Consider the following 13,659-nt stretch of genomic DNA (forward strand, 5'->3'; position numbering starts at 1 on the left):
GACAGGTTCTTTCTCACAGTCTAAAAGGACTGCCAATTCTCAAAACCACAGTTTATTGTATCATCACTGACTCCACTAGAAAAGTAGAAAGGCTCCTTTTCTACAGTTTTACTAAAAGTTCCAGATTCAAGTCTCATTACCAAAGTATCTGTTTTATATCCATTATAAAACCAATCTATGGCCAGATTAAGAGAATATTCTGATTGATAGTACCTACAACATTTGAGACAAGCCATGGAGTAAATCCCGAAAGGGCTTCTTCAGGATATAAGATTGCTTTCATTAGGTGTGTGAGAATGTGTGTTGAACAGGTTACACCAATGGTTGTTTACTCTACCAACCATAAGTTTTCAATTTTTTTTCCTCAGCCTCCACCCTGGTAGCTCCTTTTTCAGAGATTTTTTTAAAGTCTATATAGTACCTCATAGATATGATCTTTATTTAATGAGCTTTCAACATGTTTTTCCTGTACATATGAGCAAGGATACAGAGAATCATCCTATTGTCTTTCAAATGCCTAATGGAATACACAGTGTCCAATGGATAAGGCTGATGCTTTTCTATATGCACATATAATGTTATCCACTCATCAAACCATGATGGGTGGAAGTTATATTTTCCATGATAGCTTACTACCATTTCTATTATAAACAACAGAAGCAGGCTAGCTTTTTGGAGCATGTGAGGAAACACAAATTAATAAATCAGAGCCTGGCAGAACTTGGATGCACTATATGTATATCAGAGGAGATTATACTGTGGTTTGTAACCTTAGTGTTCTCAGGCAATTTTTAATTGTCTCTAGATCTGTTTAGCCCTTTCTTCTAAAACAACCTGTATTTGAATGGTATTGTCTTCATGATCCTTGGAAAGCTTTATTTGTAGGATAAGATGATTATATGAGGGATGGCAAGAGGGCTAAATCCAGGAATGCACTCAGTGATGAGCAGCCTTGATCTAAAGACATGTTCTAAAGACATGATCTAAAGAATGTTCATGGGAATCATGAATCCATCTGATACGCAAATCTACTCTTGTCAAAGGACAGCAAAAATCAACCTAGCCTAGCGCCTGTCTTCTGTCCTTTCTGATACCACCTGTTCCCTCATACACTGCCTCTCCTGCACAGTTTGCATCTATGTCCCTGCTTAGCTCAACCGAGACACAGTAATATCTCTAACCATTATCTGCTTTGTTCTCCTCTGCTGAAAGTAAATATTATCCAAAATAAATGCCTGTATTTACTCCCAAAAGCCTCTCCATTTACTGTTTCTACTGTGAAGGGCAGATGGCAGCTTGGCAGAATGGCAACAGTTCCTTTTGCAATGTCTGGTGTTTTTCTTGATCAACAAATATCTTGTGAGAAACTAGGGACCTCTGTTTCCTATCAGTCCACAAATTCTGTAATAGTATGTAGTTTGTTTGTTTTTTTAACAGATCCACAGTCTAGACATCTATGATTGGAGGATCCTGCCCACCCACTTCATTACTTCCTGACCCTTATCTGAGTGCCTGCCACCTGGTAGATGCTCAATGAGTATAATTATTAATGATTGAAGGGGTGAATAAATAAATGAATAAGAGCCTTTCACTTGACATATCCATATTCCATCACATAATTTTCCATTTTAACATCTGTAGAACAATCCATGTCAGCATTCACTTACTGCTGACCAGATCTTTTCATTGGATCTGTTGTGGTTTACATGTGTGTGAACACAGCCACACTGCAATTGAGTCATGTGTATTATTGACTATGCATGACTAGTGCTATTTGCAGTTTTTAACTTTGAATATAGCAACATGGTGTTTATTTAGTGAATATTGAAAGAAGCAGTATTCATCCACCGGTTACCCAATAGTCATCCATTCTTACCTTCCTATAAAATGGAAGAGCATCAGTATTTACAAAGTGGGTACCAACATATGTGGAACTGTCACCAGGATTGTTGCAAGAACTCTTTTTGAAATGTTATATCTCTAGCTATCTAGCCCATGGAGTTCTCAAGTATGGAAAAGCATAGACATTGATGACTTGATACCATAATAATGACTCAGAAGTGTTGTAGGACAAACAAGAAGAAGTATCATTATGAAGTATGGTGTAACCAGTGGCAATTGAATATTTGGCCCATAAGCAGAGGGGTGCTATCACTGTGACTGCGCCTATAGGTTTTGATTTAAGTAAGTCCTAAGGGAGTGTGTCATCTCCATTTACCTCTTAAAATGCTTAGTTCATCCCTGCAGCTACTGCCATGAAAGTTCACTCTGCAGCAAGAATTCTGAGTATCCTTGTAAGTTCTGGAAAGTATTTCCTTGAAGGGCTTCTAAGATGAGGTCCCTCCTAGTCTCTCCCTCAGCTCTCTGCCTCTTCCTGTTAATAGATTGCTCTATCACATAATTCCCAGCATTACCATGTATACCCTACCAGGATCCTGGAGCCACTAAAACTAAGACAAAATCAACCTTCTTCTTTTATAAGCTAATTACATCAGCTATTTTGTTACATGGGTGGAAAGCTGAGTAACATAACTGATTTCTTGTGAGTTTTCCTGTTGTTTCTTGTTTTACTTCCCCGTGTTCTTTGAAACTCCTCTTCAATATCAGGGAAGACCTCTTCCATGTAAAAGGGAGGAAAGAACACAGAAAACACAATTCTATACATTCTATTGTTGATTTATTGTTCATAATAAGAAAAAAGAGTGGTTCATCATATCCTTGGGTATAGCTTCTTCCCATCCATTAGTTTTCCTATCCACACATGGCTTTATCTCAGTCAGACCATGGAGTTACCAATGGTAGCAATCAGGGCTGTGTATATCCTCTTTCCTTTTCCTTGGGAAAGACAGTGTATTTCTTCCTTTGTCTTTGTTCTTAGAATAGGAATTTTTTTTAAATCAACAAATACATGTCCTTTTGCCTTGTTTTGGAAACCAAGCTTGTTATCAAGTCATCCCAGTTTTTGGAGCGTTGTGTATCATTTGATTTAGAATGGGCGGTCACAAATTTCTGAGCAGAGGGATGGGAGTGTCATGTGTAACTGGTCACTAGGGTAGAGGTTATGTCCATGAGTTTGTGGCTTTGACACAAGGAAAAGGGCAGGATTAGAGATGAAGGAGAGACAACCAAGAGCCCCATCATGCTCCTTCATCCTACCTCTGAATGTTCTGCTGACAGCTCAAAATTCACTTGTTCCCAAATCCATCACCATATTGCCTCTTAGAGTATGTCTATTTCTGCAGTGTTTTCTATACTGTGAATTTTTCTGACATTTTCCTGGTGTCGTAGATAATCTTTACGTCAAGAAGTTACTAGTTTAACACCAGTCAAAACACCTCATTCATCTGTGCAGCTGCTTTTCAAGTAGTATGCATATAAATATATAGATAGCATATGAGGCAAATAAATAAAATTGGCACAAGGGGTTATCGGGAAAACATTTATTCCTTAAAGCACTAAACAAATACATGTGAATGGAAGACTATGACAAAGACTCTGGAGACAGAGATCATATGAGAGAGAGAGAGAGAGAGAGAGAGAGAGAGAGAGAGAGAGAGAGAGAGAGAGAGAGTTGAGGAAGCTTTCACTGACACAGAGTAAGTAGGAAAATCCTCTTTGAACAAGTGATACCCTCTGAATCCTAAAAGTAGAGGGAAGCAAAAACACAGAGGGAAGAGATGAAGTGGCCCCACAGAAAACATTATCACCAGTGCCCACACACAGCATCATGGAGGAACCAAATGCCTACCAGTAAGCCTGGTACAACATGAGGCTTCAAAAAAAACTGATGCTACTCCTTACTACAGCCGCCAATGGGTCAAAGGACATGAGGACTGAAGAGGAATTGCTCATTTTTGTATCATGCTGACTTTGGAGACCTGAGCTGGCCCCAGTCTAGTTGGGCAGTGGCAACAGAAATTAGATTGGAGTGGCTGGAAAAATTATTGCAAAATGACCAGGTGGGGACACTTCTAAAAGTGTTTTCTGAGAGTCAGTAGAGAGGCCTGTTTGATCACTGCAGGAACTGTATTGTCATCAACATGGGTTCATTTATTTCCTCCTGTATTTACTTTGAGATTAAAAACTTGTTCCTCAAGAATTCCATGAGAACACAGATAATTTCCTGTTTTGATTGTTTGGGTTTTTAAACTGTTACATGCCTCAGTCTTGGAAGAGCACTTGGTACATACTAAGTACTCACCAACAATTTCAATATTAAATGAAGGAAAAAACACTAGATAATGTTTCTGTGGGTGGGAGAAGGTAGGAATATCAAGGATACATTATCAGGCTCCAATGCATGCTACATCTTTCAGAAGGCTTGACACTAAGATCCTACATATTGGCCATGTGTGATTGACACTTACCGCAAGTGAGGAAACACTGTTTTAATGTAATAAAAGCAAGTAATATAAATGAGAGCAGAGGTATAGGCCTTCTAGCATTGGGAAGAAGTCTCCAGGACACAGCCTTTAAGGAGTCTTAAAGTGAATGAGGCAAGATGGTCCAATGAAAGTCAAGAGGGGCATATGACAATGTTTGCCATCAGTGCTGGAAACATGTATACAGTTAGTCACTATATTTCTTGTTTCTGTAACCAAACTAGCTCAGAGAAAAACTTAAAGCAAGGGAGGACTTATTTTGCTCACAGCTTCTGGGAACAAGCATAGCCAATGATCCCCTTGGCCCTGTGCATTGGGGTAAGACACCTTGTTAGCAGAAGTGCTTGTCTGAGGGACGACATCTAGTGGACAGGAGACAGTCATCATAGAGAAGCCAAAGACAATGTGCCCAGTGCCCAGTGGTCATTTAGACCCCTGGAAACCAAAATGCTAACCCTCACCAATAGCACCAGCCCCAGAGGACTAAACAGTTTGAAGTAAGACTGTGTGTGGGGGTGGTTGGGGGGTGTTTTTCCTATTCAAAGAGAACAGTAGTGAAAAAGTACCACAGATTTCTGAGCAATTGGATGCTATGTCTCATAAGCAGAGACCCCTGTCCTCCGATCCTGTTGAAGAACTTCCTGCCACTGTAAATCTATATGGACAAGAGGAATCCTTTGCGTGATTGCTTTGAAATCTTATGGCAGTGGAGAGCTATGGATGGGATGGTTCTAGTGGAATAAGTAAAGTAATAAAATACAGTGGCAGGTCCTGTGGCAAGAGACAAAGGACCCCTTGGAAGGAGCTCATAGGGCAGCCATAGGAGCTGAGAGCTTTGCAGGTTGGGCTCAACCCAGCTTTGTTGGGAGCTGGGACTGAGAAGTGCTCGGCTAGTTTTACTTCCTCACCTTGTCAGAGACGGTCCATCTTTTTCCAGGTGTCTCTCTAACCTCCAGATTTGTCTCCATTTCCTTCCCTCTCACCCTTGTCTGAGTCCTTGTTATATTGCTTGACAGCCACGTCCTGTTCACACACCTTCCTTCTTTCTTCACTTGCTCCCTTATCCAATCTCTTCCTGTGCTGATATGAGATTGAATTTTTCCGCCTCAACCACACAGAACTCCTGCTCAAAGCTTTCACACCATAGTTGGGCCAAGTCCAAAAGCCTCACCTTGGCCTTCAAGGATGCTATTTCATCAGACTTTTCAGACTGAATTATTTTCTGGTTATTCTTTGGTGAGAATTTGCTTTGCACTTTATCTCCTTTCGTCGTCCCCTTTCCATGACTTAGACTAGGAATGCCTTCCCCTCCCTGCCACCGAAAATCGTGTGTGTGACATTAATCCAGATCTTGTTGGGCCTTTGTTTATGGTTTGCTAAAGATTTACTTAAGTGTGCTCATCTTTCTGAGAAACTCTGTTGGATTTTGTGACTTCTTTCCATGTAATGATGATGTTGTCAGAGGTGCTAACATCCAACACAGGAGGATGCCTTTCTCTTTACAGCACATTTTAATAGTAAACCAGGACAACTGCAGCAGTAACAATGGCAAATTTCATTGCCCAAATAAGGAAAAAGCAGTGTTTCCATCTGACCCACGCACCATCCCATTGAACACAAAGCAACCTCAGCCTGTGAACTGAAATGGCTCTTGAAAATGTCCATGCGGGAAACTGAGAACTACCAAAGATATAGAAATGTGTCTATGCCACGTGACCCACAGCAAAATGCCCGTATTTCATCTGATGTATTTCTTCAAGGAGAGGACCACTGCCTGTGAAGTGAGTGGTGAGAACATTCCGGGGTCTTTATTAAGAGTCTTCTTTGTGGCAGTGAGAAGGCCAGGAGGCAGTGGCCCCAGGCTTGCCTCCCCAGCCCTAGTATGATTGTCAAGACCCCAGGGACTTTGCAAAGGTAAAATCGTGAGTACTCTCGCCTCATCCAGATGATAGGTGCTGAGTTTATACTGCAGCCTGTGAGCACAGTCTCTCACAGCTTCCCAGGGGACACAGAAGCATTCTCTCTTTTCTTTCCAGGGGGAGCGTAGTACTTCATCACTTGTATGCACACAGAGTGCCATCCTGTGGTCTAAAATAAGCTGTGTTTGTGTGGTTGTGGCAGCCTGTGGTATTTATAAGGAGTTTTACGAGGAACAAAAAAAAAATATAATAATAGAAGTAAGATTTATCAAGCCTTCCTGAAAGTATGACCAGAGAGGGGGAGGAGAGAAGAATGCGAAAGGACACCTTATAATTCCTGTCAAATCGCTTCCAATTATGATCCTCATCTGGCCCATTGCTGGTTCTATTCTGGCATCTAATTCTTAGTTGCCATTTTAATTCCTCTGCTGGTTTCCATGGTTTCTTCCCCCCCCCCCGCCTCCTTTTTCAGATGTACATTAGCAATGATGTTTGCTTTTGTATTAATTTCAAAACAGATTTTAAAACGCTAATATTTGTAATGTCAAGAGATTAGGTAACTTGACTTAAGGAAATAAGGCATTTCACACTTGGGCAAACGGCAGTGGAAAAAATGCTTCCCTGACAAAGGATGCAGGGTGGCTCTCTCACAGCGCCTAAAGCATGGAAAATCGCAGGAAGTGAAATGTGACATATGATTTTAATTCTCTTCCTTAATTCCAGCAAAGGCACAGGGAAACAGGTGTTTACATTTGCTTCTGAGAGAAGTGTCAATTGATGCAAACTTGGTGTGTGATAACTGGCACACTTTTTTTTTAAATAAATAAAATACAATTCACAGGTTTATGTGCGTTGTTCCAGGATGGTATGCAATAAATACCATGTAAGTTTATGTCATTTACAGTAATTCAATAATTCTTCAGAAATCCACCTACCTGATAATAGATGTCATTTTATAACTATAAGAGGATATGCCACACAGTTGCTGAAAGTAGCTTTATAGACAAAAGAATATTTAATGACAGAGGAAATAATCTCAATGTGTTGAGAATTCATAACTTGGTTCATATAAATGACCTATAATGAAGTGAAGAATAGCCCTACTCTCTGCCTAATGAGAAGCTGAAAACAACAGAGAAAACCAGGCAGTCGAGATTGAAACAGCACATTCCTAATGTTCTTTACCCCTGCTTCAATTCCCTTCCTTGTATCGAAGCATGGGCACTCAGGCACAGGTAGACCCAGATAGGACCACCTCATTCCCTTTATACTGGAGAAAGTACCCTTCTTGTTTACTTCTTTCCCCATTGTTGCCAAGGTAATTGATACCCCTCCTCCTAGGCAAGTCACAGCCAAAGGCTGAAGATGCAAGGACTGGGTTCTTATGCTGTTCCATTGTAGAGGTGGACGTTTCTTCATTTTTATAGCTAGAGAAGAGCAGGGACAGAGTGTCTGTCATTTAAGAATCTGCAGCTGTTGGCTGTTTTCTAATTAGTTCAAGACTCAGAAGAAGTCACCTATCCAGTGGAGAGGGTAGAACAGTGAGCATTTTATCTTTTTCTGAGTGCCCAGGTCTCCTCTCAATTACATTCCTCTCCATCTGTTTCCTCTGTCATCTTTGAAAGCTCATAGTGAACATGGTAGAAGAATACAAAAGAATGTTTATGTGTGTGTTATCATGTCTATACTGTAACTGAATATAGCCATGATACAAATATTCTCTACAATAGTCATGCACAATTTTTATTAAGTCATTCACACATACATTTGTATAAAAGCAAGATTACATTAATGTAAGAATAATATAAATTTCAGACACACGTTCCTTTGCACATTGTAAGTTTTATATTTTATTATTATGTCATGACTATAAATATTTTCCTCCAAACCCTTCTGTCTTTATGAGAGAAAGTTTTCAACTATAAGGACTAAGTATATCCAGTGCATAATCATGTCCTAAAATTCTTTGTCCCTTACCATGTGTGGCCAAGCATTCTTTCTCCAGTAAACAAGGCAAGTTAAGCTGGTGCAAGGCTTGTTACCTACACATACATGAGCAATTGCTCTGCTTGCTTGCGTGTGTGTGTGTGTGTATGTGTGTGTGTGTGTGTGTGTGTGTGTGTGTGTGTGTGTGTGTGTGCTGGAGATGTTTGTGTTGGTTTGGGTGGAAGACAGGACGACAGAGGAGGCAGAAGGCACATTTCGTTAGGCATATACAATTGCAAGGAATGCAAGACTTCATATCCCTGAGAAACTCCTCTCCCTCTGTGTCTCCTTATCTGTCATCCCCCATCATTCATTTTGACAAGTTTATAGAAAAATCAGTGAACACCAAGATACTTGCCCCAACTGAAATATTCCTGAACAAGGCAGAATATCAGGAGGAGGCAGTTATTAAAATATTGTCAATAAGCATTTGAGCATTTGATAGGATGTGTTAGGAACTATTCTTAACCCTGCACATATACTGTTACTTGTTTCCCCTCCAACAATAACCCAGGAGAGAGAGAGAGAGAGAGAGAGAGAGAGAGAGAGAGAGAGAGAGAGAGAGAGAGAGAGAGAGAAATGTCTATTCACTTTCAGTACCAGAGTAAGTTCAAACACCTATGAGATAAATAGGTGTTCGGTCTCAGGCAGAGCTTAAGGAATCGCTCAAGGTCAGCGTACAAGAGGGGCACTGAACCCATGCCTCATCCATTGACTCCCTGGTTCAAGCTCTTTCCTAGCATACTCAGAATGTGTCACGGCCCGGTGCCTCCTCAGAACTCACCAACTAGTTCTGACGTCCTGGAGTAATTTCAATACTGGAGAACCCAGTCCCAGACTTTTAGAGAAATACTATCCATGTTTGAGGATGTCAAGTGCATTTTATTAAAAATAACCAAAGAAATCCAGAGCACATTTTGTGTTGAAGGAAAATAAGTATGTTAGGCCCTGTTGTATAAAATAGAAACACCAAGGCAGTGTGTGACCAAAACCAGAGGATGGCCCCTGCCTGACCCCGTGGCATCATCCTCTCCTGCCTCCTGTTATTTTCGGCTTACCTTCTAGTTACAAGGAACACATCCCAGGATGAAACACTTCATTCCTTATTGTTCTTCTCTCCCCTTTTTGAGTTTAAATTTGAAAAGTGGAAGTCTGAGAAATTCTAGAATCTAGTCTTTTAATATGAAATTTAATTTAAGGGATGGTGCGGCAGAAAGGTTGTAGACCTTTTAATGGATTCTGAAGGAACCTGAAATTAAATATTGGTAATTATTGAATTTGCTTTTAAATGAATGTTCTAAATCTAACCCGTCATAGGAACATCCAGATGTACCAAGCATTAGCGTGACAACCGAAAAGACAAAATGCTTTAAAAATTATGAGAAACCTCATTTTCTAAACCAGATGACAGATACAAAAGTTGGCAGCGTGTCTAAAAGAAAACATAGCATGCAGAGGGAGATCTAAAAATATTGTAAACAAAAGCTGAAAGACAACTTGGAATTTCACTTGAGAAATGTTGTAGATTTTAAAATAGTGACTTATTTTCCTCTATACAATAAAATTAGATGAATTTCTGCTATAAGAGATAAAAAAGTATATCGTTCCTTGTAAATTATATACACATATATGTCTGTGTGCACAAACTCATGCACCACATATACAAACTCACATGCACACACACACAAACAGATAGATACATACGTGCTAAGATCTGAGTGTGTATTCTAAATCAGCTTTTCTACCATAGAACCACCTCAAGCTTCTACACATGAGATAATTCACTTTTAATTTCTTTAATAAGACATTACTCCAGGCAAAAGATCATCTAAGAACAGTATTTGTTTTTTTTTAAATTAAAATATAATTATATCCTTTCCCACTCTTCCTCTTCCTTCATACCCTTCCCACGTCTGCTCCCACCTCCCAAGGTACAGCCTTCTCTACTTTACCAAGTACTTTTTTTTTTTTTGAGACAGGGTTTCTCTATGTAACCTTGGCTGTTCTGAACTGGCTTTATAGGGCTGGCTGGCCTCCAACTCACAGAGATCCAATTGCCTCTGCCTCCCAAGTGCTGGAGTTACAGGTGTGCGCTACCATGCCCAACTTTTACCCAGTGCTTTTAAAGCTTCACTGTACAACAGAATGCACTGAAGGGTTCTAGAAAACACAGGTGGCCAACACTGCACCTGATTTCTCTGATTTAATATATCTTGGGAAAGAACCGATAATAGGGCTATCTTTGGCTACCACCCATGCTGGAGGCATCTAGAACAAATGCTGAAAGTATTTAACCTGTCTGGAAAGTGGGGAAATAAAACACTGCTGCTGCTGCTGCAGCAGCAGCCACACCTCCTCAGGAATATCAATAAAATACAAATAGACACTGCACACATACTGCTAGTGGAGTAGTGTAGGGAGAGGATTCCAAAGAGCTTTAGCTTTGCCAAATTTTGCTAAGTCCGTACCTTGATGAGATACATGAAGGAATGGATAAATTATGTGTTTGGAAGGAAGGGTTTCAGATATCCAATATACTTCACAAAACCCTTCACATTTCTTAAGGAAAGCATAAATTTGAAAATTACTGATTTTTAAAAAAAAATTGTCTTTCTGATAAATGCTTGATAATAATAAAAATAACAAAGCCAAAAAAATATTCTTACTGGTACCTCCTCCCCATAGGGTGATGATTCATGAATTAAGCCACTTGAGAAAACCATACACCACAAGGACCATAATTGCACACCTCCATAATTAGATGTAAGTTTGGGAAGCGTGTGGTTACCTGCCAATCTTCATATGATGGCATTAAACGCAGCACCTTCCTGTGAGTACATCTGATATAAACCACACAAAAGTGCTTTCAAAATTTATCGGTGTAACCGTAAAATGTATGGCCTCTTCAACCATATCTTCAGGTCACATCTAGAACTGAAATATTGTTAAAAGTAAATGCCAGAAAGGAGCCAACAAAATATGAAATACAAGGTGTGGAGTGCCTGTTCTGAGAGGCTGAGATTTCTAAAAATAAATAAATAAAATAAATAAACTGCACACAAATAAGCCAGGAAGTAGGAGATGCTGGTAGCAGCATGCAACCCTTTGCTAATGATGCTGCAGTCCCATTTTGTACCACATCAAATCTCTTCACCCCCACACACTTATTCTCTTCTTTTCTCTCTATTCTTCCTGTCCTCATTAATTCCTTCATTGCATCCTTATGTCCAGGGATGATTTCCACACATCTACCAGGTCTCAGGTACTGGCTGCATTAGACAGATTTTGGCGATTCTGAAATGATTATGGCAGCTGTTGTTTTGACCTGCGTAGACATTATAGCCATTGAAGAAAACAGGCATTTAACAAATAACTGCAGGAGTCCTGTGAGCTAGGGGTGTGTATGTGCTATGACAGCATCAACACAGGGACGAGTCTTGCGGAGGATCAAGACTGGTCCTCTGGGAAAATATACTTGAACTTAGATGGTTTTAGAAGAGTAGGGAATTTCCCACATCCTCTATTTATCCTTCCTAATTAGAAAGCTCCCTGGAACAATGCCCGAGTGGATTTTGAGTAAAAGATCTAGGCTCTGACTGTGAACAGTGCTGAGTAAATGGGAGTATGGTAACAATGGGTAAAGCATGATTCTGTGGTGCCTGAATAAGTGTGACTTAGGCTGTGCCCCAGCCACACATGCTAACAACAAGCCACGCCTAGATCCTGAGCATCTGAAGGGCCTGCAAAGTCTGTTAGTCCAAAATGAGATGCGATGTCAGTCACACACAGAATAGTCTTTGAGGCGTTGGTATGAAGAAGAAGAATGTAAAATAGCCTAGTAATCAATTCACAAATATTGAAGTCATTGTATTTTTGCATAGGTTGGGATAAATAAAATGCACTACTAAAATTAATTGCGTCTGCACTTAATGTGGTTATTAGAAAATGTCACCCTATATACGTGCCTTGCATTATACTTTATTCACACAGTGTTGATGTATAATGTATGTGGCACTTTTTTATTTTTATTTTTGACGGAGGTATCACATGAGGAGGGGGAGGGGGAGGGGGAGGAGGAGGAGGAGGAGGAGGAGGAGGAGGAAGTGACATATATTGTAAACTCTGGCTCTCTGATCTGAAATACAAGACCATCACATCCATTTGTTCTTGCACTGTAGTAGCAAGTCCCTTCACAGAGATAACCATGCGTCCTGCCGAAATGCTGTTATGTTATAAAAACTGTTTTGATCTATTATTTGATTGTCGTATTGTGCATCTCAATACAGAAATCTTCGCATCCGAGAATGCTGCTGAGTGAATAGATGTAGTGAGCCGCTTTGGAGAAGTGTGGCACTGGATATAAACGCCAGCCATATGTTTTTCACAGCTCCCATTCCTAGTTGGTTTGCTCAGGGAGCTGATGTTGATTGGATTTTTTTGGGGAGGGGGGTAGGGGGGGAATGTTATGGTAAACTGGTGATCTATGAGGGCAAAATGGCTGTCTTTGTGACTAAGGAACAGCTATAAGAAACTATAAGAGTAGATGCGCTCTCTCTGTGTAACTTCAGCTTGTGGGTGCTTTAAACCGCTGAGTAGGGGGAAGAGTGTTAATGATTAGTCTCTTTATATTCTGAATACATTTGGAGCGATTGTGGTGTCTGGGAAACAAAGGAACGTGCTATACAAGTTGATTGTGAAGTCCAGCTTTGCGTGTACACAAGGCGCTGGGAAGTCTGAGAGCAGGCTGCGCACTTACAGGTGCTTTGAAGAAAGGGTTCTGCCATTGCGTAGGTAACACACACACATAGAAACAATGAAACAACAGGTCCCAGGAGGAGCATCTACACCTCTCAACATTAATTGAAATGATGTAGGGGTAGAATAAATAAAATGAATGTTAATGCTTAATGATTATTTATCTACAATGCTTTAGGTGATATTTTGCACTGGGCATGGTGGAATGCTCACTCATCCCAGCTCTCAGGAGACAGAGGCGGGTAGATCTCTGAGTTCGAGGACAGCCTGGTCTACAAAGCAAGTTCCAAGATAGCCAGGGCTACACAGGAAAAACCTTGTCTAGGAAAAAAATAATAGGATGATATTTTATGCCCTTATTCTGTGCTTTGTTCACTTGAAATTGGGAGTGGGTAAGTATTAATATTTTCTTGAGTGAGAATATACACAAAAGAAGCAGTTCTTATGCAGATCAGTTTGAACATACAATATTCTATGCAGTTTGTCTCCCATTAACATATGTCCCCCAAGTAAATATCTGTCTGGGCTTACCTCCTTGTGATAGTTAATGTGATTGCTAATTTCATTATATTGAGCAGTGAAAAAGAAATTAGAGAGTGTTACACCTAAAAGTGTCC

General features: G+C 40.2%; 1 protein-coding gene across 11 annotated transcripts in view; it reads left to right on the plus strand.

The window, feature by feature from the left end:
- The window catches only part of TENM2 (teneurin transmembrane protein 2), a 1,331,021-nt gene that overhangs the window by 336,701 nt on the left and 980,661 nt on the right, over positions 1–13,659 (plus strand). Inside the window, exon 1 of one of the 11 annotated variants that reach the window (XM_084761225.1) lies at positions 6,091–6,163. The exons of the other annotated variants lie outside the window; for them this stretch is intronic. The gene's annotated coding sequence lies outside the window, so the exon portion shown is untranslated. Of the gene's footprint in view, positions 1–6,090; positions 6,164–13,659 lie in introns of those variants that run through there. 11 annotated transcript variants of the gene reach the window in all.

The sequence above is a fragment of the Acomys minous genome, assembly GCF_964271855.1.
Source record: "Acomys minous genome assembly, chromosome: 16".
Taxonomy (NCBI): Eukaryota; Metazoa; Chordata; class Mammalia; order Rodentia; family Muridae; genus Acomys; species Acomys minous.